Raw genomic sequence first — 12,919 nt, forward strand, 5'->3', positions numbered from 1 at the left:
GAAAAGGATTGCAGTGACCACTGCACCTCCTCGATCAGCTCCACCACAGGAGCAATGGAGGTGAGCTTTCCCATCCTTTTCTTGCTCACTCTACAAGGAGAGCAAATGAGAAGAGGATGGGGTAGCAGCTGAATGGAGCAGGTGGCAGACAGGCACAAGGTGCAGGCTATCTTCTCTGTCACCTCCCCCAGCCCTCCACTCAAAGCAGATAGTTCAATCTGCCTCATGTTTGGGCTACCCCTGGTTATGATCCAGAAGATCTGTGGGCAAACACAAAACACCTCCATGCATGCACAAGAAATTGGGAAAGGTGGTGGCTTAGTTAGGTGAAATTAGGTAGCTAATGTATGCCCCTAGACCAGTGGTTCTCAAACTTTTAGCACCAGGACCCACTTTTTAGAATGAGAATTTGTCAAGGCCCATCAGAAGTGATGTCATTTCCAGAAGTGATGTCATCAAGCAGGAAGATTTTAACAATCCTGGGCTGCAGTCCTTCCCACACTTACCCAGGAGTAAGTTCCATTTACTATCATTGTTAGAACCATATACATAGTAGCCTGTTCAAAGTGGAGATCTGTAACATTTCCTCAAATGCAGTCACATATCATAAGAACATAAGAACAGCCTCGCTGGATCAGGCCATAGGCCCATCTAGTCCAACTTCCTGTAGCACACAGCAGCCCACCAAATGCCCCAGGGAGCACACCAGATAACAAGAGACCTCATTCTGGTGCCCTCCCTTGCATCTGGCCTTCTGACATAGCCCATTTCTAAAATCAGGAGGTTGAACATACACATCATGGCTTGTAACCCGTAATGGATTTTTCCTCCAGAAACTTGTCCAATCCCCTTTTAAAGGCATTCATGCCAGACGCCATCACCATATCCTGTGGCAAGAAGTTCCACAGACCAACCACATGCTGAGTAAAGAAATATTTTCTTTTGCCTGTTCGAACTCTCCCAACACTCAATTTTAGTGGACGTCCCCTGGTTCTGGTGTTATGTGAGAGTGTAAAGAGCATCTCTCTATCCACTTTATCCTTCCCATGCATAACTTTGTATGTCTCAATCATGTCCCCCCTCAGGCATCTTTTTTCTAGGCTGAAGAGGCCCAAATGCCGTAGCCTTTCCTCATAAGGAAGGTGCCCCAGCCCAGCAATCATCTTAGTCACTCTCTTTTTCACCTTTTCCATTTCCACTATGTCCTTTTTGAGATGTGGCGACCAGAACTGGGCACAATACTCCAGGCCTTACCATCGATTTGTACAACGGCATTATAATATTAGCCGTTTTGTTCTCAATACCTTTTCTAATGATCCCAAGCATAGAATTGGCCTTCTTAACTGCCGCCGCACATTGGGTCGACACTTTCATCAACCTGTCCACCACCACCCCAAGATCTCTCCTGAACATGGTAGCATCAAATCTAATATATTAAAAATAAAACTTGAAATTGGCTTGCGACCCACCTAGTGGGTTCTGACCCACAGTTTGAGAAACACTGCCCTAGACAAATTTCTCAGTTTGCATCCTGTTGAGCCTGACACTTCTTCTCAACTAAGGTCTTTTGAAAAAAAGTTTCAGGGCAGCAACTGATCACTTCTGCTGATAACGTCATAGCTTCCCTTGCCTGCAAAGTCCACTGTCCACTCCCCCATCACCTCTCCTGAACTACACCCCTGTCCAGCAAGCATGGGACAGATCTGAACCAACTATCTTCACTTGTCAACTAGCATATTAATAAGGTCCATGAAGAGAAATGTCACCTACACACTTCAGGCCAATGTACCTAGTGAGAAAATAGATGTGTTACGAGGTATGACCAGTACTTGGTGGCCTGATCTCGAGAGCAAAATTAAATTTCATGCAACCTATCAAGTTGCCAGACAACTGTATTTTTTTCTGATTTAGCTACATTTAAAAATTGATGACCAGTTTTAAGAAAAGTTTTCCTGCCAGCCACAGAAATGGGAGTCTTCAGTTTATTTTATTTTATTTTAGTTCCTGTGTGTCTATGTATTCACACACAGGAGTACTAGCATTGGAAGTTGGAAGTATTAAGCATGCACATGCAGAAGCCTGACTGTGAACATGGATGGCATTCTAGCTGGCCATCCTGTCCCAAGCTTCCTTCTCAAAGGTCTAAATCCAACTGCCTCCTCAGGCAAGTCTGCAAAACTCAGAAATAGCAGCGACAGAAGACCCTGGAGCAAAACTCAGATCTTTTTGCTATTGATTCAATGAGTGTCCAAATATCACACAACCCAAATATATGGGGCAACCCAAGCAACATGCCAGTCTCACATAAACATGTTTTGATGCTGGGGTGTTTACATCCTTGACTATTGTGTCCTGGTCAAATGAGTCCCGGTCAGTGGCATCCCTGGAATTCGTGTCTGGGTTTTTTTTGCATCCTGGTTATTTGCATTCTACTATAACTAGACAACAAACTATAACTGGGCAACAAATTCCATGTTATATATCCTAAGCCTCTTATCCCAGCCCTAATCTCAACCCTACCTTTGCATTTAAAAAAAATTAAAAAGTATCTCTAATATAAATATACATATATTGGGACACAAATGCCTGGGACACGAAAAGAATGGACACAAATGGGACGCGTTTGACCAGGACACAGTTGTCCAGGATGGAATAGTCGTGTCATTATATGTTTCATATAGTGTGAAAGCCACATGCTGTTCACAAAGTCCAAGGGCAAAGCACCTTGATTTATATGCCATCTAGCTTCCTAATGAGTCTTCTCCTCTGGCTTTCTGCACATGCTTGCTGTTGCTCATCTATAACATTTCTGGATCAAAGCCTGACTTTCCATTGCCTTTTCAGCTGTAAAAGTCTGTACCTACAATAACCTTTTTGCTTCATATACCCCCTTCAGTCATAGAGTTGTCCTTCTCCTGCTTACTTGTTCCCTGATTACCACCGAATTCACACGCTATTTGATAAGTGCGGGTATCTTCTTTTCTTTTAAAAAAAAAAATGGAAGCAGAAAGTGTTCCTAATTCTGTCAAGAAAATGACTTTTGATCCCCATCCCTTGCATATTATTCTTGTGAGGGTCAGATGTGAATCGATTTTTGACGCTGCTTTTTCCATGACTGTAAAGTGGTAAAATGTGGAGTACTTTGAAGTTAGAAATGTAATTGTGTAGACATAAAAATTGTATCCATAACCATCACAGAGATATTTATCTCAAGATGACTGTCTCAATGTCCTTCAGAGCAATAACTGCAACAACTGAGAACATAACAGAGGGATCTGAAATGTTATGACTCATTTACTCCTAACAAGTCTAATACACTTCAGCAAAAGCCTATTGCACATGACATAAGGGACTCTGATATACTGGGGAAAGCTTCAAAGGCCATTAAAATAAAATACCAGCCATTACTACTGTTCAAATATTCTTCAACGTTGAAATTAAGCCACCAATACCAAGACTGTAATTGCGTTATTCTCTCTGATACCTTTTCGCTCAGAGAAATGTCTATCTTTCACAGACTCTTCGTCTTACAAGAGTGAGGAAGATAAACTAGGCTGGTAAAATGTGTTATTTTTATTGTCATGTATAACATTAATATTGCGATATCGTTTAAGGTGTTAAAATGCACACACTTCAGTGGATCAAAGTAACTGAATAGAACAGAACTCAGTGCTGGCTGTTCAGAATTTAGTGTGAAATATATGTGGGAATGGGAGAGACAGTGCAGCTGAGTGCCCTAAATTGGGGGGGACGGCATTGCAGAATGTACTTAGAAAAGGGCCTACACTCCCAAGTGCTAGCGACTGAAGCCACCACTCTTGAGGAGCCTAAACCAATAGTGGACCTCCCCTTGATGGAATGGGACAGATGCCCCCAGTGCAGAGCCTCACACAGGGGCACCATTGGGGACTTTTGCCTCGGGGCGCAGGGCTGGGGAGGTCCACAACTGGCCCAAACTATGTTATGGGTTGGATCCAAGTATGTCCTGTCACATGCAGAAGATGTATTCTACTCACTGCATTCACTTGGTGCTAGAATATTGTGGGAGAAAAATTAAATTATATCTCAGGATGCTCTGCCGCTTGCACAAGATCTGTATAACCTCCTAAACAACCAGTCTCATGAAAAGCCCTATACGACTGTACAAGACTGTTGTACAAAGTCTTGCAAAACCTTTTGCGCAAGCATTTGTGGAACAGCACTAGTGGGTATTTTTTTTCCATTGACAGTTCTTTGAGTCCAGAGAGGGTGGCACCTGCGTTTGGTCTGCACCTGTTCCCACAGACAGTTGTTTGGGTCCAACCCTATGAAACACTCTGGAAAGGTAAGCCCAAACGCCTTGATTCGGTGCAGGGAGTCACAACATCACATGTCCTCATGCAGAGTTGGCACCAAATTGCTGGGGGCTCTGGGACCAAATTCTGCATTGGGGACACCATGGTATGCTCCATCTCCCATTATTAGGGTTTTTGTTTTGTTTTTTTAAACACAAAACACCATCTTTTTGGTGTTAAAATATCCAACTAAAACCACAAAACACTGCATTTTGGTGTTAAAGATACTTTCCAGATTTTAAAATAGATTACTTTTCCAGTTAGAAATAATACCATGGCAGCAGTTGCTGACACTATATCACCTATATCACCTACTTAGTACATTTTAAAAGTGATGTATAATTATAATTTAAAATTGTAATTTATTAAAATGCACCCTTGAAATAAAAACACATAACACCAGAATTCGCTATTTTAATCAAGACATTTTGGGGAAAAATACTACCAAAAAACATACCCCTAACCATGAACTGTGCAACTACCTCAGCCCCCTTTCACCAGTCTAAGAAAGGAGGGGGAGATGAGTGCTCTTTTCCAACCAGTACTGTGATCCCCAAGTGCATCAGCAGGAGAGACAGAAAAGACTGTGGCTCCTGCTTCCACATTTGTGCGACATCCCGATCCTATGCAGAATTGGGCTGTCCGACACGGACAGTGAAGGCCATTGAAGTATATTGTTTGGCTTGATTCATGATTCATAGTGGAGTTTGACAAGAGTTTACTTGTTTGCTCAGTTTTGGAACCAGTATAAACCAGTATGATTTTTAATGGGACTAAAAGGGAACAAAATGCACGTACAAATGGAAAACGCTTCTCTGTGAACCTCAGACGTAAACAGGAATTTATACTGGATTTGTATAAGTGATCCTCCCTTGTTCTGTTTTGTACTTGCTTTACCCTCTGTTTCTTGTTCCATCACTTGTAAAATTCAAATACATGTTGTACTTCTGCAGATAAAACTAAAGGAAAAAAAGAGTACACTCCAATGAATGAAGGGAGGAAAATAAGGCTACTATCAATAAAAGATTATTATGGATAAAGAATCTTTGGATAAGAATTGCATAAAGAATTTGTTTTTAAACTTACTACTCTTTTACGGAGCTGTTGAAAAGAAAGGGGTTTCAGCAAGTCCTGGATGCTACACACAGAGAGATTTTAATCTGTTACAGTAATCATGGCGACTGTCACAGAGCTTAAGATGGGGGGGGGAACGAAATCAAGGCTCTTTTCTTTGGTGGAAAGCTATACTGTAGTTTAAATTAGTGCAGTGCAGCTGAACCATTATTTAAAATGTGTTCGCACTGACATCACAAGAACAGAGACTCTTTGTTTAATGGCACTGTCAGAGCAGCACACTTTCTACTGAAACTCTTTGGAGTTAGACCTTTTAATAGAAGGTGACAATTTAAATTGCAATAACGGTGGCCTGATGGTGCTTAAAACTATTACTGGCTGATGTTGCAGTTGGCTCTGGACCAGTTTGTAACAGCTCAAGAAAAAGGTAGATGGGAGTGGGAAAATTAAGTGATGAATAATTAGTCATTCCTTTGTTCTTCACTGTAATAACATTAGCCATGATGAACTCGTTTGCCTGTACTGTTAATTCTATCATTGCTCTGCACTAGTTAACTGCTAGTGGTAAGGAAAGCTGGCTGCTGTGGGGGAAAAAAACCCCTTTAAATATAGTTTATTTGCTTCAGATCTAGTCTTAACTATTTGGGGTTTATTTGTGCTCCTGCTATTGCCCATTCAACATAGCAAGAAATGGGATAAATGTCTCCAGGTAGAGTAGTTTCTCTTTCTTTCAAGAAAAAGAAGCCATATGGGGGGTGAGCCATCATTGCTCTGTCCCCCTGCAGAGACAAGAAATGCAAACATATCATGGAAAGTGCTGGCTGCCATCGGCTCCCACACAGTAACATCAGGTCTATGCAGTGATGCCTAATGGACCCCCAAAGCAGTTGCAAAATCAACGCACACATGTTCATGTGGAAAGACATTTTCATTAGGATGTGATCATGCATTGCACATCTAAGAACTTGTCTGAACAATATTTCATGAGTAGTGTCTCTGTATCCATGCTTCACCAGATGCAGATCTGACTGCCATTTTTGGCAACGTTATGTTCCTTACTTCCAAGCAGGGATGGACAAATCTAGTACAGCTTGACTCAAGCCAAGTCATGAGTCTCCATCCCCACAACTCAACTGAGTCATAATGGGGACATTTTCCGAGTCACAGAGTCACCTTTTTCCCACTTGAAAAGACTTCAAAGCTTCAAAGAGAAAAATGAATAGAAATTCTATACTGGCTCAGTTGTCGCCTGGGTTAACAAGGTCCACATCAGGTGCTGGAGTTCCTGGACTTCTGGGGATAAATGGGCCACAGAACTCAGGAGTTATAGCTGGGCAACCAGGGCTGTCTCTACAAGGAAAATAACTAAGGTATAGTGTTGCTGAAAACCGTGCCATAATGGCTTGCTATTACAACTCTGAGCCAGAAAAAAAGAGGATGTGAAACAAATGTACCAACTATGGCAAGCAAAATATTCTGATACAACAATTAAGCAACAGAGACTAGCAGATCAAAGACAGTTTATTATGCGAAATACAGTGTTCAGTGAGAAAGAATGAAAAGAAATTTAAAACAGTTGCAAAAAGAAACAAATAGCAAAGTCAGTAGAAATAACCATGGAAACGGAAGAAAAACCAAGAGACATACATGAAGAACTGCCACAAGAAAATACCAACATTGAAGAAGACAAAAATGTGCTGCCACCGCAGCAAGATCTATTGATAATATGTGATCAACTGATTGAAAAACAAAAGCAACTGAAAGAAAAGATTATGGGACATGCGCAATTAGTTGAAGAAAGGGTGCACTTGCCAGCACTGAAAATTGTGGCAAAAAGAGATTTGGCAACTATAATCAGGGATGTCAACAAAGCACTTGCAACTATTGAAATAACATCCATCCAAGAGACCAATCAGCTCATGTATAGTACAGCAGCAGTAGCCACTAGAGAACTGGGTATTAAAATACCTACCCCTAAAAGGCAAGAAGCATCAAAACAAAAATGGAAAATTTGATTAGAACAAAAAATTTAAAAATGAAGGGTAGTTGCCAGCAATTTAAAAAACATGAAAGAATTGAAAAATTAAATTAATTTTTATTAATTAAGAATTAATTAAATAAAGAATTTAAAAAATTTAAGAATGATGAAACCATAAATAAACTAATCAGAAGATACTGGCTAGATACAAGAAAGATCGAAGGAGCCTGCTCAAAACAATAAAGGGAACACTTAAACAACACAATGTCACTCCAAGTCAATCACACTTCTGTGAAATCAAACTGTCCACCTAGGAAGCCACACCGATTGACAATCAAGTTCACATGCTGTTGCACAAATGGAGTAGACAACAGGTGGAAAACATAGGCAAGTAACAAGACACCCCCAATAAAGGAGTGGTTCTGCAGGTGGTGACCACAGACCACTTCGCAGTCCCTATGCTTTCTGGCTGATGTTTGGGTGACCTTTGAATGCTGGCGGTGCTGTCACTCTAGTGGTAGCATGAGGCGGAGTCTGCAACCCACACAAGTGGCTCAGGTAGTGCAGCTCATCCAGGGTGGCACATCAATGCGAGCTGTGGCAAGAAGGTTTGCTTTGTTTGTCAGTGTGGTGTCCAGAGCATGGAGGCGCTACCAGGAGACAGGCCAGTACACCAGGAGACGTGGAGGAGGCCGTAGGAGGGCAACAACCCAGCATCAGAACCGCTACTTCCGCCTTCGTGCCAGGAGGAACAGGAGGAGCACTGCCAGAGCCCTGCAAAATGACCTCCAGCAGGCCACAAATGTGCATGTGTCTGCTCAAACGGTCAGAAAAAGACTCCATGAGGGTGGTATGAGGGCCCGACGTCCACAGGTGGGGGTTGTGCTGACAGCCCGACACCGTGCAGGACGTTTGGCATTTGCCAGAGAACACCAAGATTGGCAACCTCGACACTGGCGCCCTGTGCTCTTCATAGGTTCACAATGAGCACATGTGACAGACGTGACAGAGTCTGGAGACGCCAGGGAGAACGTTCTGCTGCCTGCAACATCCTCCAGCATGACCGGTTTGGCAGTGGGTCAGTAATGGTGTGGGGTGGCATTTCTTTGGGGGGCTGCACAGCCCTCCATGTGCTCACCAGAGGTAGCCTGACTGCCATTAGGTACTGAGATGAGGTCCTCAGACCCCTTGTGAGAGCATATGCTGGCGTGGTTGGCCCTGGGTTCCTCCTAATGCAAGACAATGCTAGACCTCATGTGGCTGGAGTGTGTCAGCAGTTCCTGCAAGATGAAGGCATTGATGCTATGGACTGGCCCGCCCGTTCCCCAGACCTGAATCCAATTGAGCACATCTGGGACATCATGTCTCACGCCATCCACCAGTGCCACGTTGCACCACAGACTGTCCAGGAGTTGGCAGATGCTTTAGTCCAGGTCTGGGAGGCGATCCCTCAGGAGACTATCCGCCACCTCATCAGGAGCATGCCCAGGCATTGTAGGGAGGTCATACATGCACGTGGAGGCCACACACACTACTGAGCCTCATTTTGACTTGCTGTATGGACATTACATCGAAGTTGGATCAGCCTGTAGTGTGTTTTTCCACTTCAATTTTGAGTATGACACCAAACCCAGACCTCCATGGGTTAATAAATGTGATTTCCATTGATGATTGTTGTGTGATTTTGTTGTCAGCACATTCAACTATGTCAGGAACAAAGCATTTAATAGGAATATTTTGTTCATTCAGATCTCGGATGTGTTGTTTAAGTGTTCCCTTTATTGTTTTGAGCAGCTTAAAACAACAGATAACAGCAACAGTAAGAAAAACTGAAAGATATGAAGCAAAAATCATTCAAGCAACTTGTCAAGCAAATCCAGCAGTTTCAATCAGATCAAAGGCGTTTCTATCAAAGCCTTACTGCAAATAATGTGAAAAGTGAAAAACCAGAAAAAATGGCTGCATTACAGTTTTGCCCCTGCTGGCTGGGGGATAAGAATAGGCTCTCCGTTTGGCTGTACTTGTTGTAAGAGACGACTAAACAGCTACTGGGTAGATGGGACTCCTTAGCCTGGGAAGGCAGCTCATCTGAGAGAAGGAAAACTCTGATCCCAAACCTCCACTGCCTTGTGGCTACATCCAGTTATGGAAAAGGCTTCAGGAGTCAACCTCGAGTCAAAATCCAGAGCCGGAGTCCCCGAGGCAGTTCATGACTGAACACAGTCACATTCTGGCAACTCCTGCAATGCCGCTGGAACCAACCGTATTGGCTTCTGCCTTTCCATTGGACCATTTCAGTGACGTGGAGAGGGGGGATTTGCTGCGTGGGTAACAGTCTATCCTCCATATCTACTTTACCCAGGCTTCGCGCACTGGAGAGGACACTCTGTTCCAGAACCACTATTCAGAGCACGATACAATAGTCTTCCAAGACTGAAGGATGCCAACAACAATTTTGGAAAAACTTATAGGAGAATCAGAAAGATTAGAATAAGGAAGCACAATGGATAAAAGATTTTGGCCCGAATTTTAATAAACAGATGCAAGAACTAGAAATAACAACTAGAATGGTAATAGAATGTGTAAAGAAAATTAAGAATGGGACATCACCTAGAAATGACCAATTACATGGCTTCTGGCTTAAACATATGACCAGTTTGTACTCAATATTAGCTAAACAACTTAATGAAAGGTTGCAAAAAAGTCAAATGGATGAATGGCTAACAACTGGAATGACATACTTAATTCAAAAAGATCAGACCAAATCTGGGCACCCGCCTCACTCTAGCCCAGCACCGGCCTGTGCTGGGTTAGCACGGGTGGTAGCCCGGTAGTGAGGCTCACAAACATGCCTTACAGCACATTTGTAACAGTGCATGGTAGCATGAAGCCGCGGCAGTGAGCTCAGGATTGGGCTCTTAAAACTCTTCAGGAAGCCAGAAACTAAATTCAGTCATTGACAAATACTGTTCAAATATTTAGCACAGATATTTCAGTGGAAGTTGGCCTTGAAAAATGTGCCACACTAGCTATGAAGAGAGGTAAAATCACAGAGATGGCATTGAAATGCCAAATGGCCAAATGATAATGATATAGAGAGAGGCCTATAAATATCTTGGCATTCTACAATTGGATAACATCAAGCATGAAGAAGTGAAAACCATTTTCAAAAAGGAATATACCCAGAGGATTAGAAAAATTTTGAAATCTAAGTTAAATGGTGGGACTAGAAACACAGTTAAGGCCATTAACAGCTGGGCCATACCAGTTATAAGATATACTGCTGGAATAATTAATTAGACTCAAACCAATACCTTGGATTGGAAAACACAAAAACTTATGACAATACTCTATGCTTTACACCTACAGAATGATACAGACAGATTATACTTGCCTTGAAAATCTGGTGGCAGAGGGCTTTTGCAAGTAAATCAAACAGTGGAGGAAGAGAAACATGCATTGGCTGATTATGTAAAAGAGAGTCAGAAACAAGCACTTGTTGAAGTAAAGAAAAGGAACTTACTAAAACTAAGCAAACAAAACAAGAGTATAAGAAAAATGCTATAAAAATAAGAACTGAAAGCTGGCACAATAAACCATTGCATGGCCAATATATGGAAAATATCAAAGACAAAATAGATAATGAAAAAACCTGGCTATGGTTAACATCTGGAATCTTAAAGAAAGAAACAGAATCATTAATATTAGCAGCCCAAGAGCAGGCCATTCAAACAAATGGCCAAATGCAACAAAGGCCAGAATTGAAAAATCATCAAATGGTGCAAAATGCAGATTGTGCAAAGGAGCCAAAGAAACAATTGATCACATACTTAGTTCCTGCAAGAAGATTGCACAGATGGATTATAAATTTAGACATGATACAGTGGCTCAAATGATCCATTGGGATTTATGTGGAAACTACAACATTAAAACAGTTAATAATTGGTGGGAGCACAGACTAGAAAGTGACGAACTTGTGGGATTTTTGAATACAAACTGATAAGGTTTTTGCACACAACACTCCAGACATTACAGTAATAGAAAAAAATAAATTGACCATCTTCAACATAGCAATACCTGGAGAGAGTAGGATTGATGAAAAAGAATATGAAAAAATCAGTAGATACCAGGATCTAAAAACTGAAATCCAAAGATTATGGCGCAAACCAGCAGTGGTCATCCCAGTGGTGAGTGGCACATTAGGCGCAGTCCCAAAAATGCCTGAATCACATTTAAAGCATCTGACCATTAGCAAAATTACTATCGGTCAAATTCAAAAAACCACCCTGCTTGGTTCAGCACACATTATTCACAAATATAGTATGATGTCCTAGGCCCCTGGGTGGGGTCCAGCTAGTAACAAACACCAAGTCCAGCTAAAGAACTGGCAGCTGCGTCATCCAAAATAATAATAATAAATCTATTTTTATGACCGAAGAAATAAGCCGTTAAACTAACTTACTTCAGTTCTTATACATTATTGCCACCTATTGGCAAAGCTTCAGACCACAATGATCTAACCCAGTGTTTCTCAAAGTGTGGATTGGGACCCACCAGGTGGCTTGCAAACCAATTTCAAGTGGGTCCCCATTCATTTCAATTTTTTAAAATTATTTTTAACATATTAGACTTGATGCTACAATGGTATGTGACTGCATTTGGGGACATGTTCTAAGTTTGAATTGTACTTTGAACAGGCTACCATGTCTATTCTTTTAACAATGATTGTCAATAGGGCTTACTCCTGGGTAAGTGTGGGTAGGATCGCCGCTTTTGGGATGTTTGGGTGATTTTTTTTTTAACAGATCAGCAGCCACTTGGGAGGTTTAGGAGGGATCTTCTTTATTTTAAATAAATTTTTAAGTTTATAAAATAAACTTTTAGTTTACTTAGCATGCAATCCTATCCTGTGCTGGAACAGGCAAGCCAGGAGGCTTGCGCTGTATCCAGTGTAGGATAGTGACCATAAGCAGCTCAGCCAGAGGCATGAGGAAACATTTCCCCTTACCTCCAGGTAAGGGCTCCTGGCCCCTATGGGTCTCCTCAGACTTGTGCCACCTCTTGAGGTGGCGGAAGTCCGAGGAGAGTGGAGCAGCTTGAAGCCGCTCCATTCTCTCCGGGAATGGGGGTTGGGATCCGGCACAACTGCTGGATCCCAGCCCCGCCTCCTGCTCCCCGCCCACCTGCCTCTGGGGCCACCCACCACTCGCCCTTCCCCGCCTAGGAATGCCTCCCTCCTGCCTCTCCCCATTTCCCCCTGCCTATCTTTTGTCCTTGCATTGGCCCAACTGGGCCAACTCAAAGCACTTGCGTTGGCCCATGGGCACCTTTGAATTGCACCCTTAATTTGATTTTCCACCTTGGGTGCCCTTCAGGGAGAAAGGCGGAATACAAATTTAATAAAATAAATAAATAAATAAATTTTTGTCTTATGGGGATGTTAAAAATTTTCCTGCTTGATGATGTCATTTCTGGTCAATACATCTGGTCAATACATCTAGGCTATCTACTTCTGGTAGGTCCCAAAAGATTG

The sequence above is a fragment of the Tiliqua scincoides genome, chromosome 3 (genome assembly GCF_035046505.1).
Source record: "Tiliqua scincoides isolate rTilSci1 chromosome 3, rTilSci1.hap2, whole genome shotgun sequence".
Classification (NCBI taxonomy): Eukaryota; Metazoa; Chordata; class Lepidosauria; order Squamata; family Scincidae; genus Tiliqua; species Tiliqua scincoides.